Genomic DNA, 12822 nt, shown 5'->3' with positions numbered 1-12822 from the left:
TATTTTCTGTGGTTTTTTCTTTTATTATTATTTTAAAAATCTGCGTGCCCCATTCTTGCTTTCTTTGCCAATAATAATAATGCCACAGATATTACAAGTTTATTTTTCTGTGCTGTAGATACTTGCATATCATATCACTTTAAAATAAAATTAAAATGAAGAAATGGAGAGTAAAACTTCAAAGAAGCTTCCAAGGACTTGTTTGTGATTTTCTTTAGTATCTTAGTATGTTTTCAAGAAAGAATAATATTCCTTAAGCGTATTACTTTTTGCCATAAAGATTAAAAACAGACTAAATTAGATAATTGTTTTATTTTTCTTTTCAAGTAAAAGATTTACAGAATGAGGTTGGAAAATTGTATGTAGGCTGATGTTTTATGTTGTAGCTGGTTATTACTCAGTGAGTCACTAAGTTTCCAGAGCTTGCCACACCTTAAGGTTAAACTGCCTCAAACCAGGCAGCAAACTGTTAGCCAAGGTGCTTTGAATGATTTTTTTTTAATGTAAAAAGAAATATATTTAAACAACGTGTAAAACTTTGCTGAGACAACTCAAATCCTGTTTCCTTAGGAAGTTCTCTCTGCTCACTCTGTTTTCTCTGACAGAATTAAGAATAAACAAAATAATTATATAATTGTCACAGTTATTAGTATTTCCTAGGAAGAGTTAGAGGCCTCTCTATTGATGGGAAGGAAGCCAGTGTTCAATAGCACAGCCACGTCAAGCTGTCTTTTGGGAGTTTAGAAAGACATGTCAGAAATCCACAGTGAGCACTGAGTAAGCATGTGCATGTGTTAAGGTGTGAAACAGAGGAAAGGAAGCAGGTGGAGTGGACATTCATCTTTTCAGTTTAATGCTGATGCCTCAGTGTCTGTCTGGCTGAACATTGCATGTGGTACTCAGAATAAATACTGAAGCAGGCAGTTCTGAAAACAGCATATTAAAAGAAATGTGGTATCAAAATAATTATAAAATATGGATTCGATATCATATACTGTCATACACCTATTTTCAGTGGGGGCTTCATTCTGAAAATTGGATGCTTCAGTAACCAGCCAAACACAGAATATGGATCAGCTTAAAGCATATGAGCCACTCCTCTGAGCAAGACAAGGATTGTGCTTTGTTCTCCTTTGGGTGCTGTATTCTCAAATGTGAGATATATTTTGAAGGCATTTTCAAATGCAGTAGAAACCTCCCAAAATTTCCTTTCCCTATTAAAAAACAATGTTCATAAACTTTCCATTTGAAGTTACCTTAATAATTAAAAAAAAATTAAAAAAGAAAAGAAAAGAAGAGTAAGTAAATAGGTGTTAGGAATATTGTCAGACTAGGTGAAAAGTGTATTGAATTTATGAAAACAGAGGAAGGGATTCACAAGACAAAAGTCTGTAGTCTGTCACAGTAAAGAGTCCACAAGAATGGGTACCTAAGAAATCACTAAAATACATAGATAGGGAGAAAATTAAACACTTTCCCCCCTCCCCCTTTTTTCTTTTTCTTTTTTTTCCCTGGATATTGTAATGTTTTTTGCTTGGACTGGCAGAGTAATGTAATTTCAGAGGAGTTGCAGAAGCTTTTTGGAAATTGTTTATTGTTGATGTGCAGGTGTTGGATGTTGGTATTCACACTAGTTTCAAGTAGCTACACAGATATGTAAATCATGTGAACTAGTAAGTGAAACAAGGAAAAAAACCCCATTCTTCCCAGCTACTTACCATGTTTCTTCTCTTTGCACATTTAATGGTAGGCACTGACTGTCTTTTAGCACCCAATACTGCAAGCCTTTGCTCTGTACAGCAGGAGGTGGACAACAGGAAATGTTTTCTTTTTCTTTCCCCCTTTTTGTCCTGTTCAGTTGCTATCAGTGTCTCTTGCTGCACCTTGGAGAACTTGTTCTGAAAATAAGAGCGTGGGTGATGGTTTTGAATTAGCTTTCAGTTAGTGGTAAACATTTTTTACTTTGGGCTATGGGTTAGCCCTTAATTTTCTGGGGTTTTTAAATGTATCTCAGATTTTAAGAAATGACCCTCTTAGGCATAGAGCAATAGGAAATTAATGAAGAGAAGTCTTAGCTGGTCCTGTGGAAGGGGTGTTATAGGTAAACACATACTAATGACTTGCTTTTGTAACTTGTTACATCTTGCCCAAGGGTTTTCTTGGTGATGTTAATAGAGCTAATACAGTTTTTCACAGGGACCCCGCCGATATGATGCATTGCACTCAATCAGTGGAATGCCAAGAAAAGCAGTGATGCCTTTGAAGAACCCTGGAGAACGGATTCATTGAGTGGAAAACAGGTTTTAGCAGCTTTTCTCTCTGTGTGGATTAAAAGAATACTTTAAATAGCCCCTGCCAGGTCTGCAATCTTCTGTTAATGGCAGCTGAAGTCAAGACCCCTGGAGCTGCTGTGTTTTACTGGGTGCCTCCTCTCTGCTGGACTTGCCATGTTTTACTTGAGGGTCTTTCACTAGAGGATGTGTTCATGAGCATTTCATGTCATCCCAGACCCTCTACCTCTATTTCTGTGGCATATTGCAAAGCTCACCTGGTACAATCTGTCAGGCAATACTTGCAGAGACCTCTTCAGGGGCTCAGCTCATCACAGCCGATGTCACCGAAATTCAGAAAGTCTGAGACTGTGTGGAACAAAGGTTTCAGACTGGAATCTTCCTTCTCACCAACAGCTTCTCACAAAAAAAATGATTGAGTTTTCAGGTTTATTTCTTGGCTGTGAACACTAGGTCTAAGCACTGATCTCCCAGCTGTGAGCAAGCTGCTGGTTGGCGAAAGTGAGCTAGTCAGCCCCATCCTCACAGTCAGGGGCGCTGCTCAACCAGCCAGACACAGGTGGCTGCTTTAGGGAGAGCAGAACAGCTCTCCAGACTCCTCTGCCCCTGTGAGTCTCCACCTGCTATAATGGGAGATGGATCACATGAAGACACCCACATTTAGAAAGTATATTTATGTGTCTACAGTCTGGACCTGAATATCAAACTCTCGTGGCTTAGGGATTAGGCTGCCTAAACACAGATGCCTTGTGGTGTCTGAGACCTCCAGGGTGGACTGAGGGGTAGGACACAAAGCTTTTGAGGGAGCTGTAGGCCAGGAGATGGAGTCCAGGCAGGACTCTACAGGGAACATCAAGTGCCTCTAAATATCCGTGCGTGGGCAACAGACCTGAGTCTTTAGTGATAATTCACATTTACAGAGACCTTCTAATCCTGCTTCTTTTGTTTAGTCTTCTGTTGTTTTTTTTTTTTTTTTTAAATTCCCAATTTTCCATGTGAAGTGGCCATGTAGTCATCAGTAAAGCCAGGAATTTAGTGTGACCAACTAAAAAGAGGAAGCTAGAACTTTATTTTACCTGATGCACATTTATTAGAGGCTCAGTGAATGACTGACTCATGCCCCTCAAAATAGAAGTCTCTTTCCTTGACCTTTACTGTCTTTCCCTCACAGACAAATTAAGAGAAAAAAAGATAGCAGAGGAATGATAAGGCTCCAAAGAGAGGTTGCTCTGTAATTTATACTGAGCCATAACTATTTACTAAGTTTGTTGTTTTAAAATACTTTCCTGATACATCTGCATCAATACCTGTCAGATATTGAGAAACAGGATAACCCTTGCTTAAGTGGTTTAAGAAACCTCTCAGAACATCTGACATAAGTGAACACATTGTCCAGAAAACCAGATGTGGATTTTCCCCCCTCAACAGCCTTTCATCTGGGACCCTACAGCTGGGGATGGAGGAAATGTTGAATGGTAATGTGACAACTACTTGTATGCTTCCTGATCTGCCAAATGGCCAGTTACATCCTATATGATTTTCCACGTGGTGGGAGGAGCAGAGCAAACAGTCTGATAATTTGAGGTCATTTCAGACATGCCAGAAGTGCGATAAAAAGGTGTGGAAGAGTGGTGTGGAAGGGGTGATGAGGTGTTAAGGCACGCAACACCTGTAAACATCTTGCTTTGCCCTGGGAAGTTGGAGTTTTCCTTTATATGCTTTAAAAAGTGCCTTAAGTAAAGGTACCTCCATGGCAAGCAGCTGTAAAAAGAAGCAGAACACAAAATTTAACAGTCTGCTATTGGGATTAATGCATCTTCTGTTTGTGTGGTGGACAGTGCCAGACTTTGTGAAAGACTGAGATATGATTAGAAACATGACAGATCCATCAATGAGAGCCCAAAAAGGTGGGTTAAATTTGCTGCTGTATGACTGTTATCAGTAGAAAGACTAAAAGCATGTGTAGTTTTTTCCTTCTTACAATGCCTTTTTTTAATTCCCTGGTGTTCTTGTTCTCTCACAGTTTAATATTCTGTTCACAGCGAAAGGAGTAGGCACAGCCTGAAATTTCCTTTCTATAGCTGCTTTACAGAAAGCATTAGGCCTGAAAGGAGGACAGGATTTCAACATTCACAATAGACTATAGAATGGAAACATGAAAAGCTCACATCCATAACAGGAGACTCTACAGGCAATTTCTGAGACAAGATAACTCTAATTTTCCAAAGGCTGTATTTTCTGTGTTGGTGCTCTCACCATGGGGTCCAGAGCTTCACAGCACTTGTCTCCAGGCCATGAGAGGGCTGAAGCTCAATGCCATAAACACATGGTGCCTCACTGCTGAGGGTACCTCTTTGAATAAAAATGCAGTCATTGTTCGAGTAAGACTGAAACTGAGTACCCCAGCAATGCCTTGATTTAATGCCACACAGGCAGACTGCACTAGGACCAGGACTGGAGGTGTTGGCTGGGTCCATTGACATTACATAGTTTACATACAGGTTTACTCTTGTGAGTGACTATACAAAACAGATAAATATCTGTATGAATGGTTTTTTGCAGCTCAAAATGGAAACTCTTTTGCAACATCTGTGATGACAGTTCTAAAGTTAAAGATTGGTTACCAGGAAACAAAGGCTACTTGTTTTCAAGCTTGTAAAAGACCTCAGCACAGCAGGGGCCAGCTAATTAAGAGGAAGAAGGTAAAACCTTGTATGCGTAACAATCAGAGAGGTCAGACAACAAGCAGGTCTAAAACCAGCTTATTCTGTGACACATGCCTGTGACAGATTCTGCTGCAGTTTGGAGAAACAATTATGTAAATATAGATTTGCAAACAATTTCACAAAGTGACAAAAACAGTGTTAATTACCAAAAATGTTAGTGATCTGTCTAGCCAACCACAGAGTGATGAAATCATGGCCATGTTAAAAATGAAAGCCTGATGTAACCCCCCGAGTTGTTTGTTTTTTTTCTTCAAGAACTATATTTCTTCATATCTTTGACTTTTAGCTCTCAAAAGAATCTGGATTTATGTATTTTTTTTAAACTAGGCCCAGGAAAATGACATACATGCACACAGTGAAAATAATGTCTACTCCTACTGGCAGATGGGAATGGCATGAGTAGTGCTGCCACAAATCTTCATGGACCTAAAAATCAGTTAATTTGTGTTCAGATTCTCATCCTGAGCTAAATAAGATTTTTACTTTGCTTTTGATAGAAAAAAATCCAGTCTATTTTCTTTCAACAAATGAAAAAACAATGTTGATAGTAACTTTTTCACATTTTTGAGTTGCATAGTTTCTCACATCACATTGTAATCACAATACAATGAAGCTCTTCTTTATCTGTCTGCCTGTAAGCTCAGCAGTTCAGCATTACAATTTAAAAGGCTCATTTCTCAAGAATGTAATCAGTATCTTTATTGTACTCATTGGTTACTGGGGCATTATAAACATAATTGATAAATAGTAAGGGACGGAGTAAATCCTACTAGTACTAAATACTGGTATCCAGTTACTCTACTTTCCCCAGATTATGGCTATAGATGTCATACAGGATTGACTAAAAACATTTTTTGGAAGGATTGCAGAAGTTCACATCAAGTTTAGAAAAGGTTCTGGATGCAGTTAACCATAAATAATGGTTATTTTGTAATATTCAGAAACATCTTATTTCCATGGATAAATTACTACCTTCTCTTTCTCTGGTGAAAATTTAAATAGTAGCTTCAAACAAAAGCTGCTTCTATTCCTGCCACACGCTTATACAACACAGTGTTGATACAATTTAAAGGAGCTGACATACTGCTTAAAATATGGATGCTGCATATGACTTAAATAATACGAATTATATGCTGAAGTCATTACTGAGTTGTTACCCAGGGAAAACATAGTGTTGCTTCAATAAATATTTCAGGATTCAACACTATAATTCTTAGGAGATATTTTACAGAAATAGGATGGATAGTAACTTAAAAAATGCTGTGGAATTAGTATTTCAGTGTTTAAATATTTAGGCAGCATTCACTAAAATAGGATTGTTTCTCCATATATTTGTTAACCACAAAGTAAATTTGCAAAGGACAGATCATATCTTCTCCCTCCCCCATTGAATAAATGTATAATAAGAATTCATTCCCATTCTCATAAAATTCTGGGCAAATCATTCTTGCTGCCTATGTCATAGCATGAGAGTGAAGTTATGATGAGAACACGTCTGTGAACAAAAACCCCCTTCTAATCCAGTCTGACCTTTAAACTAAGACATGAAATAAAGTTCTATCCTTTAATCAGAAATGACTTTCTGTAAAAAACATTTGAAAGACCTCACAGAACATTTAACACAACTTTTATTTCTGTCATACTCAGAAGAGGTTCCATTTCTACAGAAGTGGAAATTCAGGTGCACAGAGACAGTGTGTGTTTGATGATAGTCCAAACTTCTGAGCTCCTGCTTTTCAGTCTCTTTGCTAAGGGGCTCAAGTTTGAATCACAAGATATGCTTAAGATTTCCAAATGCTTCACAGCCAGTGAAGTGCAGAGCCCAGGAAAAATAGGTTTGGCCTTTCCATGGCTTGTGGTCTATAACTAACAGATTGACTAGTAAAGGATGTAACTGGCAGGCAATAGCAGTCAGTGTATAGCAGTAAATTTGTCATGCTACAGAGTGGGGTTACTCCTCAAAAGATTCTAGGATGCACATCCAAAATGCACATTAACTCCTGCCTTAGCTCCTACCTGCAACACTTATATGAGTGCCAAAGACATAACTTTCAGCTGAAAATGTGTTAATATTTATAGAGGATCAGGCTCTTACCTTGTATCTATATATGCATTTCCCATAGTGACCAGGTTAATGGGATTTGCAATCTCCAATTATAAACATAACTGTTATAAAACATCTCCATATTTTGAGACTAGTAATGGAAGGAGGTAACTTTTAAACTTCACTGTTTAACATATTAAAGAATGGTGGCTCTGATCCAAAACTAAGTAATTCAGCAGAAAGGCTCCTGCTGATTTCAACGAGCTTTGAACCAGGGAATGGTCTTTAAAATGTTCCATGCCTCCTGCTCAGATATGAGAAGCAAAAAATGAAGGGAGAGACCTTTTATTCCTTTAGTGTTTGGGATGACTCAGACACAGCAGACTGCTAGGAAATTGTATTTATACCACAAGGACAACACTTATTGCAACTCCTTAGTCATCAGAGAGTGGCAAAACTCAGCTGTAAGGTCTGGTACAGGGTCACAGTATGCAGCTTTTGGATTATAAATTTACTTATTTAACATATGGATTTTTAAAATTAATCTTATCTAGGCATCAAAGATTAAGGTGTTTCTAAAATTTACTTAATCCAGAGTGTTGTGGACTAGTGAGTTATTTCAGCAACAGCCATTGATTCCAAAAGCTGGTGAAGTGAATCACACAAATGAATCTGACATAACACTGTTGCCAAACACCACCACATGAAATACTTATCAAGCATCAGGGATAAGAAACTTCCTCTGAAAATTGCAGAGAAACGATCCTCCTATTCAATCTCAATATTAATTCTGTTTGGGTTCTGCTACTCAAAAAGAAAAGCTACAACATTTTAACTGTCTTTGGCACTTGTGCAGCTGCCCATCACTTTGGTGCCACATTCACATCTCCTGAGATGGATGCACTACAAATCTTTGCACATCTGAAACCTTTAATTTAGTGGAGTGAGCTCAGCCTTTGGGCTGTGTGCAGACTCAAGGATTTCTTTTAAAAAACCCCTCCTGATTTTAATATCTTTTTGATATTCACAAAGAGCATTTTGCCTGTGTCATGCTGTGTTAATAGGCTGCAAGATTTCTTGGTTGGTTTGACATTCTCCTGCCCCTAGGTAGCAAAATGCTGCGGTCTCCGAGGACAACCCTCAAAACTCCAAAGAGCTGGGTACCAGCTCCCAGAGGGCTTCCTTTATGTGAACTCAGCCAACCAACAACTCCATGACTCCAGCAGATGTTTTTGGCCCTCAGACCAGTGGGTGAATTTATCCATCTTCCCTCATTCCCTCAGTAATCTATCTGGCTGAAGCCAGCATGGTTAAACCTGGATCCATGCCAAGGACAATCAGGAATGAAGGGCTGGCCTGGTGAGGTTTTCCAGCATGTATCAGGCAGATTGTATTCGGGGGCAGAGGGTCCATGCCATGGAAGTGCCATAGAGCCCATACCAGTGTTCTTTGCTCCCCACTGGGCTCTCTTTGATTGCAGGTTTTAAATATATCATGTATTTCCAGATGCATTATTTCTGTTTCGTTGTGTTGTTGTGCAATTTGTGGCAGAGTGAGGGGTCTACTGGGAAGCAGCCCTTGGTTTAGTGGGCAGCCCTGTAGCAAAATATTAGTAATACAGAAATCTGCTGCTCTAAGTGAAATTTGATTTAAACATAGATGACAGAAAGTATTCAAATAATTTATTATTTTTTTAAAATGTTGGCTACATTCGAAAGTGGTTAGCTAGAAGTATAGCTATTTCTATCTTGTTCTTGTTTCTTGTTCTATCTTGCCTCTTCTTTCTTCCCTTTCCCTTTCCCTTTCCCTTTCCCTTTCCCTTTCCCTTTCCCTTTCCCTTTCCCTTTCCCTTTCCCTTTCCCTTTCCCCTTCCTTTTCATTATGCTTCATGATAAGAATGAGGACACAAGCTGTGGCTTGATCTGGCGATGCCCGAGCACTACCAGATGGGGAGAAGTGGGTGGTGGCTCTTTGTCCCTGTGGCAGTGGCTCAAATAAATAACTTTTTTTCAGCCAGTCTGGGTAGGAGGCTGTGTCTGCTTCTGAGTCTAGACTCAGATACCAAGAGCTGTGTACACACCAGCTGGAGTTTAGGCAGTTCTCCTGCCATAAAACTGTACCTTTACCCCTTCCAGAAAGTGAAGCAAAGCACAATCAACAGGTGGTGTAATTTAGTGCCAGCTCGTGACACTGGTGTTTCACAGTCAGTCATCCCAGAGTTTATGGTTTCCAGCATAGTTAACTCTATTTGCATTCTGGTTTGATTTGCTCTGTTGAAAAATGGATTCTTGCTTCATGCCATACTGCCTTGCAATCAGAGGCATTTAACCTGGACTATCCTGATTTTAAAGAAGTACATTCTCCATGTTGTATTCTAAATTAGAGCTTTTCCTTTCCCAGACCAAATAGTTTTAGGGTAAATGCTTATTTATACATTTGTGTCTAAGTTCCAGGAGTTTAGAAGCAAATGTGTACTTAAGGCCAGATAATTTGTGGTGGAACATGGTAACTAGCCTTGAACTTAATATTTTCCAAGAATGATTTCATTATTGGTGCAATTCAAGTTTTGGGATACCCTAAAGCGCTTTGTTAGGAATAGGAACAATCTGTGAAGTTACAGGAGTGATAAGTGATCATTGCATGATCATGACAATTTTTTTTTACTTGACTGACCATTAATTTGCCTTAACTACCAACTTTGTGATCATCCTGCTCTGAATGTTATGTATTGTATACTGAAATTTACCCTGCTCATCTGTGTGACCACAGAAGGAATCCCCAGGGCCATCTTTAATTTCACAGTCAAATACACTGCTTGACTAGCAGCCTTGAAACCAGTGTGTATCCTACAGTTTGGATCTCCTCTGGGAACAGTACTGAACAGTTAATTTAGCTATTTTGCTTTGTACATGAATCCCAGCAGGAAGATTTTGGAGAGGTGGTGGTGGAGGAAGGACAGGGATTGCGAAAAAAAATAAATGTGCAAGTTAAAAAAAAAAAAGAAAAAGGAGATAGAGCAAGACCCTTAATGTTTTTTTGAATGCAATGTAATCAGTTGCCATAATACTGTACTGTTTGTTTGACTTTTTTTCAGTGTGGTTCCTGTTACTTCACCCCTGAAATGTTTCCAAGAGAAACAAGGGATTGTCCACAAGATAATCACCGCTGTGTCTGACTCCTCTGTGTGTAGTATGGTGTGTCACTAAGAGAGAAGTATTATCTACATGCAGCCTGTGAACAAAAATCAAGAATACTCACTGAGGATAAAACTTTAGGTGCACATCGTTCTGCAAATGGATGGTTTCTTAAAAAAAAAGGTCCTTGCTGCTAGGTAAAAGTAGCACCCTGGGTTTTCCAATACCAGTATTTCAGTGTCTGCTCTGTTGAACGTGATGACACCTTCAATCTCTTCAGGGGTAGTTTAGGTAGTTTGAGGCCAGTTAACGATTTCTGAACTGATTGCCTGCACATTGGGCACCAAGTCCCCTTGTGGGGCTGAGCTGGTGTCAGCTTAGTCCAAGAGAGGTGCCCATGCTCCTGTGCTCTCAGAGGCAGCCAGATCCAGCCATGGTGCCTGCTGTGAGCTGGACTGTCCCCAGGGCTCATTTAATTGTTGTCTTGCCTGCAATAACTGGCATGGGTGAATCTCCCATCCTACAAAATGAAAGGCAAGGTTTACCAATGCAGTGTTCCCATTCTGACATATAACCTTCTCCTCAGGTGTAAATCCACACTATAAAAATGGACGTTATGAAACTGTCATCTTTGAGACGGGGACAGTCCCCCAGCTTGGGGTGTCATCTGGAAGGGGCTTCAATCTCTAAGAAATACTGAGGATCTCACACAAGCTACAAGAGTCACCAGAGCCATCTTTCAGGTGGGCATGTTCACTCACTGCAGCACCCAGAGTAAACTTACATGAGTAAACAGCTTTCTTTTAATGTTCAGTTTGTATATTTATGTGGGATCTATTCTGCCCAGCTTAGCAGGGGATCTAAATTTGACTTGCTTGATGAAATATTCTTTCCTAACAGGGTTTTAAAATTCTCTCTACAGTCACCAAGAAGAGGAAAGTACCTCTGGAGACATTCAGAAGATTGAGGTGTCACCCAAAGTAGCTTCAAAAAGGCAGGCTGGGTCGTAGTATGTACCAATATACCAGCACTGGTGTATTAGGGGAATTTTTTTAAATTGGGGTTCTCATTAACTAAATAAAATGGAATCATGCTAGTCAGTTCATGCTCAAAAGTCCTTCCCTTCACATCAACAGTTTACTTGACTGTCAAATAAGTATCCTTCCAGAATTAGATCTATTAGAAATCTTACGGGTTTTGTTATCATTTTGCCAAGAATTATTTATGTTTCGGCATCATGGAGGAGCTTGTTTTTACAGTCATAGTAGAAATTGGTGTAATGAGAGATGGGTAGTTGATGGGTCTGCTAGTAAAATCTACAGCTATTCAATTTTAGAGTGATTATTTTTCAAAAACTGTGATGTTGGTATTAGAAAAAACCTGTATGTTTTTGATATTTTTAATACTTATTGGATGGAGAGTATCTGAAGTCCAGCATGTAACAAGATGGCATTTATACCCAGTGTCAGGTCTTTATACCTTTACTAGTTTGAGTAGGTTTTTGCTTCACAGCTGATGTCATCAGAGCAAATTTCTGCTTGCTGTGCATCATCTAGCAAGGTCTGAAGGGTGATGGCTGTTGGCCACTAATGTAAAATTGGACAAGAGTTAGTAGTAATCAATTAATAGGTAATCAACCAGCTTCAATAAATCCATATAAATGATGAAATCCAGTCTTCCAGTGTCTGAACACCTTGCAAAAGGTTTTCTGTGCCTCTTGATTTTATTAGATTTTCTATGGACCAGTGAAGAGGGTAATATGTTGGATGCATTTTATGCGTGTCAGCACTTTTGGCTAGAATTGAATAATTAAATACCCTCACAGAGAAAATTTACTTCTGTGCTGTGAAAATGTCCTCACAAGTTGTTAATTCTGTGCAAAAAATTGAGTGATGATAATTAGCAGAAGTGAGTAAAAAATAGCAAAAAGCAATTATGCAAATTAGCAAAAAAAGCTTGTAAAATGTTGCGTAGGTGCAGCAGCTTGGAAAGAAACCCTTGACTTTGTTATTTCTTTTCTGTCCCATGACTTAAAATACAAGCCATTGCTCCTACGTTGATGGGAAAAGTCAAAACATATGCTTTTCAGCTAACAAAAAACAACATACAAGGCACAATGTTATTGCAAGTGTAAAACTAAATGGAACTTTTCCATAAGCCATATTCAGAGCACTGTTGATGGCCACAAGGCCAGCTTCAGCTTGCTTCTGGGGGTGTTGGAGCCCACATGGGCCAGCATCCAAACACAGTAGAAATACAATACAACAACGTTTTCGCCTTCCGATGCTTTTCATGAAACCACCAGAAGTCCTGCATCAGGATCACAGTGTATTAGTCTAGCTCAGAAGTTCAGGCTCGGGAAAACAGCTGGTAAAACTGCTCCATGCATCATGCTTTACTAAACTTGACTACTTTGCATTTGAAGAGGCATAATTACCCGTGTTAAATATCACTGGTTAGAAGCTGCACTGAAAAAGAAGTGACATTTTGATCGGTTGTTAGGGCAGGGAGAAGATGAATAATTTTCAGCATCTTGACAAAAAATAATCATGTAATTCAGTACCTCAAATTGCATTCTTCAGAGCGACTCCGTGAAAATGGTGTTTCTCACCCAGCGTACTGACCCT

At 39.1% G+C, this 12822-nt stretch overlaps 1 long non-coding RNA gene across 2 annotated transcripts; it reads left to right on the top strand.

Annotated features, from left to right (window-relative positions):
- The first annotated feature begins 9725 nt into the window (after positions 1 to 9725).
- LOC104693152 lies at positions 9726 to 11295 on the top strand. Of its 2 annotated transcripts, none has more exons than XR_005601429.1 (3): positions 9726 to 10336; positions 10782 to 10938; positions 11118 to 11295. It is a non-coding gene; the product is annotated as an uncharacterized LOC104693152 (long non-coding RNA). The 2 variants fall into 2 exon arrangements; XR_002046859.2 differs by having other exon boundaries at positions 9726 to 10392.
- The last annotated feature ends 1527 nt before the right edge of the window (positions 11296 to 12822 follow it).

The sequence above is a fragment of the Corvus cornix genome, chromosome 1 (assembly GCF_000738735.6).
Source record: "Corvus cornix cornix isolate S_Up_H32 chromosome 1, ASM73873v5, whole genome shotgun sequence".
Lineage (NCBI taxonomy): Eukaryota > Metazoa > Chordata > Aves > Passeriformes > Corvidae > Corvus > Corvus cornix.
The sequence above is the reverse complement of the archived record's forward strand: the minus strand, read 5'-3'. Positions and strand labels throughout refer to the sequence as shown.